Source organism: Dendrobates tinctorius, unplaced genomic scaffold, assembly GCF_039654945.1.
Source record: "Dendrobates tinctorius isolate UK_male_01 unplaced genomic scaffold, ASM3965494v1 ptg000366l, whole genome shotgun sequence".
NCBI lineage: Eukaryota > Metazoa > Chordata > Amphibia > Anura > Dendrobatidae > Dendrobates > Dendrobates tinctorius.
Window position 1 is genome coordinate 4,025,184 of NW_027362032.1, and position 11,161 is coordinate 4,036,344.

Consider the following 11,161-nt stretch of genomic DNA (forward strand, 5'->3'; position numbering starts at 1 on the left):
CCTCCTACCTTCTCCTTCCAATATGGTGTTCTTGCATTCTTCCTGCCTGGGCTCTTTTCCCGCCACTGGCTCTCGCCCCTCCTTCTGAGGGCGGCGTCTTCTTCCTACTTCTCCATACCAAGCCAGTATACGAACCCCTCGGGGGGGCCATGTTGCTGTCGCATAGAAGTTCAGACAGGGGAGGCCCGGGACTGTCCGCGCTCTTTTCTTAGGATCACCCATATTGTCACGCCCTTCTTCACCACACCGGCGGCCATTTTTAGGCTGTGTTCACACACAGCGTTTTTTTAGCGGTTTTCACTATAAAACCGCTATAAAACCACTAAAAATAAGGTGCACAGTCATTTCTATGCATTTTGCACTTTTTGTGCACATTGATGCGTTTTTTACCGCGAAAAAAACGCATCGCGGTAAATACCGCAGCATGCACATTAATTTTGCGTTTTTTTCCGCGGTTTAGGCTTCTCCCATGCTTTTAGAAACCGCTGCGGTAAAAAACGCATCAAAAACGCATCAAAACCGCGCAAAAAACGCGCAAAAACCGCCGCGGAAAAATAGGTGCGGTTTCTGGGAAGGGATTCAGGTTTTTGTGCAGAAATTTTCTGCAACGTGTGCACTTAGCCTTAGCGTTCATTTTACAGTCTATTAAATTGGGTCTTCTGCACATTTCAAAAGATTTGAGTCTTAGGCACACAGAACCCGATGGCATCGGATTTCATCATCCTGTTCGTGACACCAAAGTTGGGTCGCCCTCTCAGGGCTGTGGGGTACTCGGTACCGGGCCCGATGAGCTTCAATGGGAGATGTCACGGCAGCTGGGACCCAGCCCATGGCCCTGGGCGCCCATTGTAAAAGGAGTTGTTGCAGTGTGCTTAGAGTGATGAAAGTTTATGAGTGATTCGTGACGCCACCTGTGGCGTTCGGCAATAGAGATGTAAGCCGACACTGCAGACAGATCCTCTGGGACAGATGGTGTGGTGCAGCAGTGATGTTATAGCCCTCCACAGGCAGGGCTGTAGTCCCAGGGCAGTGTAGAGACGCGTTGCAGGAATGGTGCAGTGTAGGCACAGGGATGCAGCGGTGCCAGGTGTGTGTGATGCGGGAATGAGTAGAGGACACCAGGGCATGTAGTTCCAAAGCTTTACTCACAGTCTGTGGTACAAACAGGTGCCTGCCTCTGTGCCGTGTCCTCCAGGCCAGATGGAATACTCCTTTCCAACACTCCGCCAACATGTGCCTTTCTAAACGTCTCCTCTTATAGCGCCTTTAAATGAAGTACTCCTAGTACTGAGTTACACTGGAGTTCCTCCTGTCCGATGTGCTTATGAACTCTACTGGTACAGCAGGCAGCTGTAGCCTGCTTCGGGGACTCCTTGCTACTAAGTCCCGGCTCACTATCCAGTTGCTGTTGTGCCCCCCAAGTCTTGTGTGGGAATAAAGCAGTCACTCCTTCTATTCCTCCGGTGTCTGCTGCAGGACCATTAGTATCCATGCAACCTCGGGGACCGGGCCCCGGCCTTGCGCTTAGAACTTCTAGGAAGGGTTCTCTTCTAACCCACGTCCTCTGTTCTCTTTTACTCCTCACGTTCCGTACTAATCTTTCTTTCTATGGAAAATCAGGCTTTCAGTCTATGTTGCTCTCTGTCTCTTCCTTTCCCGTGCCAGCAGACCCAGGTCACTGGGATATGCTGCAGCACTTCCATCCATCTATCCCTCTCTCCGGGGATCTTCTTCTCTTTCCTTACTCAACAACTGACTCCTCTCCCAAACTCTCCTCGCTCTCTCTAATGTAAACTAAACTCCACCCAGCACGTTTCGTGTTCCAAGCAGGGAGCCACCAATGGGTGCTTTGCTACACTCCAAGCAGGGAGCCGCCAAAGGTGCTTTGCTACACTACTTTGTGGTGTGGGGTGCAGGTGTTGGAGTGTGGTCAGGAGTTTCCACCTTACCTGAATGGTGGGGTACCACACCTCAGGAGGAGGTGCAGTACCTCTGTGGCGGCTGAGCCTCAGGAGCGCCACATCAGCATGTTGTTTCCTTTTAGCCTTAGGGAGATTGGCCAGTCTGTACAGGAATTTAACCCTGCTGTGTCCTTCACAGATTAGGTTCCCCAGCCTATCCCATGCTGGCAGGTCCTATATTAGGCAGCTCCACCATCCGCCCTCTGCTTGATGTTGATTCCTAGGCAGTTCACTTTGCCTGTTGTACCTCACACTCGAGTCTCTGACCCACCAATCAGCTGAGGTAGTCTTGGGGACTACCCTGGAGTAGTTCCTGGTGTCTACCGGCTGTCCAGCCTATCCTCTGCACCAGTAGCTCTAGTGAAGTCCTGGTGGACACCTAGTTAGACCTCTTTAGAGTAAGCCTGGCCGATGGTGCAGTGGGTCCACATCCACCAATGTTACACCAAGTAACTGTGCACACCTCACAACTTTTGAAGCACAGAAAGAGGCACAGATCATGCGACGCGCATAGCAGCAAATTTTGGCATCACCCTAATCCACGGCCATTTACCACTGCTTTCTCCCTCGGCAGGAGGAGTTGTCAGAGGGACACTGGTAGTGAGGAAAATTCAGCAGACGCCTGAGACTGCAGGGTGTAGACCCAAATCCGGGACTGTCCGCTGTATCCGGGACAGTTGGGACTGGAGATGAGCAGGTGGCTTCATGGCTCTCTGGTCCAGCGTGCGTGGGACCTGGGGATTATTTTTTGTGCCGTCATTCACAGTCGGAGCCTCCAGAACGTTCTCCTCTTTATGTAGCGTCACTATACGACACCCGGCTTATTTGTGTCTGTAAGGCCGTGTTCACACACTGCAAAAATAGGGTGTTTTTGTTTTCTGCAGGATCCGCACCATCTCCAATAACGATCTTCTCCCCCTTATTTGATGAGTTCTTGGTGCAGAGGTGAAGCTGCGGTTATAATGCGCTTTTTAGAGGACAGAAAAGCTTTGATTCTGCACTTAATAAAGTTTCTGCAGTTTTTTACCTGCGATTTTAGACACATAGAAGAGAAGAAAAAGGCCCAAATCGGCACAGATCAGCCGCGTCCTCGGGCGCACAGCGGGCGCCTTTTATGGTAAAGTAGTTTTTATTAAGGATTTATTTACATAAATGGGGTAAAGAAAAAGGGGCGACAGATTATAAATACCCAGTAATACAGACAAGAACCAAACAACAGCAAAAAAGAGAAATGTAAAGTCATGAAAGAGAGAGAGGCAGAATAAAGGGGAGAAAGGGTTAAGGAGGAGAAAGGGTTAAGGAGGAGACTGGGAAAGGAAAAATAGGGTTTGTTAACCCCTTAGAGACCTTGCCCTTTTTCATTTTTGCGCTTCTGTTTTTCGCTCCCCTTCTTCCCACAGACATAACTTTTTTATGTTTCCGTCAGTATGGCCATGTTAGGACTTGTTGTTTGCGGGACAAGTTGTGCTTTGGAACGACATCATTGGTTTTACCATATCGTGTACTCAAAAATGGGAAAAAAATTCCAAGGGCGGTGAAATTGCAAACAAAGTGTAATGCCACAACTTTTTTGGGATTTTCTTTTTACCATATTCACCAAATGCTAAGACTGCCCTGCCATTAGATTCTCCAAGTCATTACAAGGTCATAGACACCAAACAGGTCTCAGTTCTTTTGTATTTAAGTGGTAAAAAAATCCAAAAATTGTTGGAAAAAAATTGCTCCATTTTCGTGATTTGGGGTTGGGTGAGGGCTTATTGTTTGCGCGCCCAGCTGATGTTTTTATTGATCCCATTTTGGTGCAGATACGATCTTTTCATCATCCATTATTGCATTTTAATTCAATGTCGCGGTGACCAAAAAACCTTAATTCTGGCATTTTGCTTTTTTTTTCTCACTACGCCGCCTAGTGATCGGGTTGTTCCTTTCTTTATGGATAGATCGGGCGATTCTGAACGCGGCGATACCAAACTTGTGTATGTTTTATTTTTCTTTTGTTTTATTTTGAATGGTGCGAAAGGGGGGGGGGATTTGAACTGTTATATTTTTTTATTTTTTTAATATTTTTAAAAACATTTTTTTACTTTTGGCCTGCTTCAATAGTTTCCATAACTCTGCAAAGGAATACGTGGATTTCATCCGCGCTGCCCAAATGATGAACTTCCAGAATGTTAATAACGTTTGACAGTAGTTTATTCTACGCGTTTCAAGGTTTTTTGAACCTCTTCTTCAGGAAATACCACATGAAGCATACACAGGTGATGCATTAAGTACACACAGATTTAAAAAAATGAGCTCCAGTCAGATGACAGATGTCAAAGTTCATAGTTAGCAGACAGTATAAATATTCATAGTAAGAGTTAGAAGCTGTTCTTATATTCACATGTCTATTATAATTTCACAGGTTGTTGAACAAAAGGAAAAAAATAAGGAAAAATAAAAAACACATATATACTGAGCAAGAAAAGCAAATCTCGGACACGAACTCCTAGAGATCTGCCTCAGCTTCCTCCAGCTCTGCCGCCCGACAATCAGACCACTCGGCTATACTAACAAGCTCCTGCACGCGGATCCGATGTGGAAGAGACATAGGATGAAATAAACCATTAGATAAACATTAAATTGTAAGGATCTAAATTTTAATCAATTAAAAAAAAAATGTTTTATTAATAAAAAAATAATATACATTTTTTTTAAATCTCAGGTTCGGCTTATTATAAAAAAAAAGGAATCGCTCATCTGTAAAAGCTCAGTGGCAGAGTGGGAAGGACGATGTGCTCCACACCCGCAATATTGTGCACACACTCAGGATCGCACCGCAGGAGGAGCACACGGCGCTTCTCCCAATACCACACGGCTGTTACATCTCCCGCACAGAGTCAGATTATACAGCGACCGGTGTAAGTCACATCCCAAAGTTTAAAAACTCACTCCTTCAGCAGCGTTATTAACACCACCTGAGGATAGCAAATCATGTCAGGGGATGATTTCTTTAGGACAAAGGAATGATTGGTTCTATATAAATATTTCTGAGAGGAATATTAACAAACTTAGAAAAATATATATATATACCAGTAATCATTTTTATAATTGTACTGGGGTCCACAGACAGTCCGGAGAGAGGAGAGGGTTAATGCTCTGTAGAACTACTATTTCTCTGGAGTGGAGATAGAGTAGAAAAAATTGATAAAACAGTGTTTCGGGCTTTCCCTTACCCGCTCTGCGGGAAAAAGAGAGAGTGAAGCTCTATATGTAATTATGGTGTAAAATGTATCAGGAAGGACCAAGAACACCTAACAAGGGGGACAAATACTTGGCGTTACTCATCCCATTTTCTTTTTCAAACCAATTTTATTAAGGGGTTTTACAATAGTGAGGAAAAAGGGGTCTCAGGGAGGGGATGGGAGGGTGAGGAGGGAAGGGAAAAAAGGGGGGGAAGGACCAAATGGTCCGAACAAGTTTTTATTTTCAAGACATTAGCGGTGTAGTATAATTAACTGGGTTATTTTATAACCAGAACAATACTATAACTATATGTTTAACAGCCGCCAGATTATCTCTGGAACAGAGAAAAGAACAAACAACAAAGTATCAGTGCAGCAATTGCTGTAGAGTTAGCTTGAGGGAAATAATGCAATCCATCTGAACCATTTGCGGGAGAAATGGCCAATATTATTGTTAATAGTGGCTAGTTTTAGTTCAAAAGATTTATGTAGGGAGATTTTGTCTCTTATATCTTCAATGGTTGGAATGTCCGGTCGTTTCCAATGAAAAGCTATGGAACTTTTGGTAATAAGAAGGATATGAAATATTAAAGGGGGAAGAGTTTGATTTAGTTCTTGTGGGGTGATAGATAGCAAGGCCAGTTGAGGTGAGAGGGTGATGGGTTTTTGGAGAAGGGAGTTTATTAGGAGAGAGATATCTCTCCAAAGAGATTTGATCACCGGACAAAACCACAATATATGAAGAAGGTTCCCGTGTTGTCCGCATCCTCTCCAGCATAATGGGGAGATCTCTGGATATATCCTGGCTAGTCTGGCTGGGGTATAGTACCAACGGGAGATGATTTTCTGATGGGTTTCCAGAAGAGACATAGATAACGTGGCGGACATAGAGGAGGAACAAGCCTGCTCCCAGTCTGCTGCCCCTGGGCTTATCCCAAGTTCCGTCTCCCACTTAATTATATTATTTGTTTTGATGAATTCGTGGCTCTTATTGAACCACAAATAAATGTACGAAACCCTCCAGAAAAGGCAATGGTTTATGTTGTTAGTGAGATTAAAGAAAGGTTCAGAGGGTTTAGCGTCTTTCTTCCTAAGTGTAGTTGCTAATTCTTTTAGTTGAATATAGTCATAAAATGCTGATGATGGAATACTGAACTTGTGTTTCATATCGCTAAAGGAAGAGATGTGATTGTGTCCACAAAGATCCTTTAATTTTTTGACACCATGGTCGGACCAGATGGAGGGCAGTTCTAGCTGAAAAAGAGACGCAATTACGTTAAGGGATAAAGGTCCTAACGGGTCAGTATTAGTGAGGCCTTTTTGTTGTTTAGCTAAGAGACCCCAAGCTTCTAGTGTTGCGCGGAAGATTGGATGCGTGATGGAATGTACCTTTTTGAGAAGGATAGACTCCAAGACGAGAAGGGAAGGAGACCTATTGTTGTTTAACGCCTTTTCAATGTTGACCCATGCCGGAGGGTCCTCGGTTGACCACCAAGGGAGGCTGTTTTTGACAAGGAGTGAGGAATAGTAAGCTGAGATATTCGGAAGGCCAGCTCCACCAAATCTCCTGTTGCCATATAAAATATTTTTTGCAACTCTGGCTTTTTTCCCGTTCCAAACAAAGTTGTTTGTCATGGATTGAAGGTTGGTAAGGGCGGGGGTGGAAATGGGTAAAGGGAGTGATCTAAAAAGATATACTATTTTGGGGAGGATATAGGCTTTAAATGTTATAATTTTACCCCACCAAGAGAGGTTTTTCTCCCCATATATTTTTAGGTCTTTTGAGATGGTCTCTGTAAGGGATTTTAGGTTCAGAGGCATGAGGGAAGGGATATTATTGGTAAATTTAAGTCCCAAATATGTAATGTAGTCTGAAGTCCAGCTCCAAGGACAAGAGCGGCTGATGGAGTTAATTTGGTCGCTGTCTAAATGAAGGGATAGCATCTTGGATTTTGAAAAGTTGACTTTGAAACAGGAAATGTCCGAAAACTTCAGCAGAAGTTCTTGGACTTTAACAATTGATTTGATTGGATCTGACAGGGTGAGAATGTCGTCTGCGAAGAGGCATATTTTATATTCTTTATCACCTGCTTTAATGCCATGAATATCCGGGTTATCTCTGATAGACTGAGCTAGGTGTTCAATTGCCAGGGCAAACAGTAGAGGGGAAAGTGGGCAACCCTGCCTTGTACCATTGGATATTTGGAGGACTTTTGAAAGGTGATTGTTAACGTAAACTTTGGCCGATGGTGCAGTGTATAATGCTCTAATGCTAGTGATTAGTTCATGATGAAAGCCAAATTTGGCTAGAGTGGCGAACAAGTAGTCCCAATTTAATCTGTCGAAGGCCTTTTCGGCGTCAAGAGAAACTATAATGGATTTGGTTTTATGTGTATTAATGAGTTTCATAAGGTTGATCAATCTTCTGGTGCCGTCTGTAGATTGTCTATTGATTATAAACCCGATTTGATCTTTGTTGATTAGCTTAGGGAGTATGGAGTTCAGTCTGTTTGATAATAATTTAGCATATAGTTTGATGTCTGTATTTATTAACGAAATTGGCCGAAAGTTTTTCATGAGGGTTGTGTCCGAATTGGGTTTGGGGATAAGAATAAGGGTGGCCTCGAGCATTTCCTTGGGGAAATAGCCCAAAGTAGAAGCTGTGTTAAAAATTTTCGTCAAGTGGGGTGCAAGGATTTCGGCAAAAGTTTTATAGTAATTATTCGTAAACCCGTCAGGGCCGGGAGCTTTGAAGGTTTTAAGGTGCTTTATTGCATCTAGAGTTTCTTTTTCAGTGAAAGGAGATGATAGGGTAGATTTGTCAACTTCATCTAGTTTCGGGAGATTAATTTTGGTTAGAAAAGAAGTGATATCTGAATGACTTGGAGAGGGGAGGGAGGAATTTTGATTGATGTTGTAGAGATTCTCATAGAATGTAGCGAAGGAGTTAGCTATGTCCTGTGGGTGGGACAAGGGGGTATTTTTGGTGGAGAGAATGGTGTCAATCCTGTTTTTCCGTCTAGAATTTTTCAAGATGTTAGTCATATAGCGGGATGGCCGATTTAGATTCTGGTATTGTTTAAAGCGGTGGTTTTTAACTGCTGAGTCATGAAACGAGAAAATCAAGGCCCTAAGCTCCTGTCTTAACCTGGAGAGTTCTGAGCGTACGTCAATATCTGAATTGGGATTGTCGGTTATCATGGTTTCTTTGATTTTGATTTGATTCTGCAGATCTGTTATTTTTTCCCTGTTTGCCCTTTTATGTCTCGAGGATATCCTGATTAGGATTCCTCGCAGAACGGCCTTATGAGCATTCCAATAGGTGAAAGGGCTGGAAAGTTCAGTATCATTTTCTTTGAAGTAATTTCGTAAGGCTGTAGTAATCTCTGTATTATAGTGTGGAATATTGAGTAATGAGGAGTTGCATTTCCATAGGAACTGTTGGTTGGTGGCCGGGCCATCAGTGAATGTAGCTACTACTGGAGCGTGGTCAGAGACCGTTTTAGGGTGGATAGAGATGGAAGTAAATTTGGGAAGTGAGAAAATATCTGTTAAAATTAGGTCAATACGAGAAGCAGTGTGATGGACATCCGAATAATGACTATACTCGATTGAGGTCGTGTTTAGACAACGAAAAGTGTCAAAGAATTCGTTGTAATAAATCCAGTTGTTTAACGTTTCTGTTTTATGTCTATTGGGGGCGGAGGAATCCAATTTTCCATTTGGGACCATGTTAAAATCTCCTGCGAATATTAAGGAACCCTTCTTTATTAGGTTGATTTTCTTTAGAAGCTTATTTAAGAATCTAATTTGACCCGTGTTGGGGACGTAGACGTTTCCAATAGTAAAAATTGAGTTATTGATGCTACAAACTAGGATGTGATAATGGCCTTTCTCATCTCTTAGTTCTTCAATGAATTTAAAGTTGATGGAGTTTTTTATCATAGTAAGGACTCCTGCCTTTTTCTTTAATCCCGATGATTCATATATGTGGGGGAAGTTTTTGTGGGAAAAGTTAGGGTGAGCGCCTCTTTTAAATTTCGTTTCCTGAAGACACACAACATCAGAACCCAGCCTGTTGGTCTCATGATATATTACATGACGCTTTCTAGGGCTGTTCAGGCCCCTGACATTGTACGTGGCCAGGTTTATTTTCATTGTCAGTGTGGTGTTTTGTGGCTGAGAAGATACCTGTGATGCTGCTGTTCTTGGTGAGGTTGTGGCTGATGGAGAAGTTTAGGTTCAGATGGATAAGGTCAAGGGTGTATTGGCTGCAACTGAAACACACAATAAAGGAAAAAACAAGATAAATTAGCAACAAGTTTAGTCAGAATAAACTTATAGGGACCAACAGGAGCAGAATTCTAAGGCGAACTCTGCTCAGTTCGGGGGAAAGTTCGTGTGAGGATTTCCCGGCGACATCTTCTGAAGGGAGAAATACGCTCATCCAAGAATAGTCGAGGGAAGTAAAAGGTGGACGAACCTAGAGTCCAACTGATAACTAAACAATATATAAGGTAAACATTTTCGATGTGTTACTAAAGTATAGGCCTGTTGAAAGATAGTATTCCAAAGGATCGAGCCTGGAGGAAGAGTTATCGTAACTATAATTATAATAATAATATATAAAGTGTTATTGTGTTGAATTTCCTTGGGCCTAAACAAGACCCATGAGTCCCTGAAGATCAAGTAGAAGATTTGGAGTCCGGAGACGCCGCAGGCTTGCTTCTAGGTTTAATGTTCATAGATTTGAGAAACTTGTGGCCTTCTTCCGCAGATAGTATAGCAGTAGTTTTACTACTGTGGTGGACCAACAATTTAAGGGGAAATCCCCACTTGTATGGTATGTTATTATCCCTCAAGGGAATGGTAATATCTTGGAAGGATTTCCTACCTTCGATTGTAGCTTTGGATAAATCTGTAAATATCTTGAGATGGGAAAATGGTTCTGGGAAGCCGCCATTGTCCCTGATGGTATTTTGAATCCTCTCTTTTATATGAAAGAAGTGGATCCTAAGAATGGTATCCCTCGGGGTATCCTTGGGTAGGTGGGCCGGCTTTGGTAATCTGTGGATTCTATCGATAATTGTCTCTTGGGGAATAAGTGACGGATCAATTTTCTTGAAGACTTTTTGAACATATTCCTCAAGCTTGGCAGGTGTGACAGATTCCGGGATGCCCCTGATTTTCACGTTATTCCTTCTACTTCTGTCTTCTAAATCTGCTAGTTTTCTTTCCAGCCTTATGAGTTCAGACTTCAGTTGCTGATTTTCGTCTGTAGACATCTCTGTTTGTTTTTCTAACGACACCATTCTGGATTCATGATTTTCCAGTTTTTGATTAAACGTTTCAAACGTAGACTTAAAGATTTTCATTTGTGACTCTAATGTGGATTCTAGAGTGAGCTTCAGGTTATTATTAATTTTGTCGGCCAGTGAGGCCATATAAGCCTCGATGGTGTCATGGCTCGTTTCAACATGAGAGTCCAGTTTTGGTCTGGATTTGTCTGGGCTGGTATTTGGTGTTGAAGCCCAAGAATCATTGTCCATGTCGTTTTTGGGGTCATTTAGAAAAGAAAGTTTCTCACTCCAAGCCCCCGGATTCCGTCTTTTTGAGGAAGCTGATGTATCCATGGAGTCAGTAATTTTGTGGGGCGTCCTGGATCTAGTAGGACTGATGGTATTCCCCAAATCGGAGGAAGGGTGAGATGATTGTCTCTTGTCTCTATCCAATTTGGCGGACATAGTAGTTGTGGAGGGAGTTTTTGGTTGTTTGAGGCTGTTTGATCTGTTTTGACTCATTTTATCGGTATGAATAGAACTAGGCTGCAGAGACAATGAGGGTGAGTTGGGAAGTGGTGGCAGCGACTTTCGTCACCCCTTTTTTTTTTTATTATTATTTTGTTTATTTATTTGTTTGTTTATTTGTTTATTATTTTAATTCTCTTTTGTTTTAGTTTGATTTCATGTATGGCAA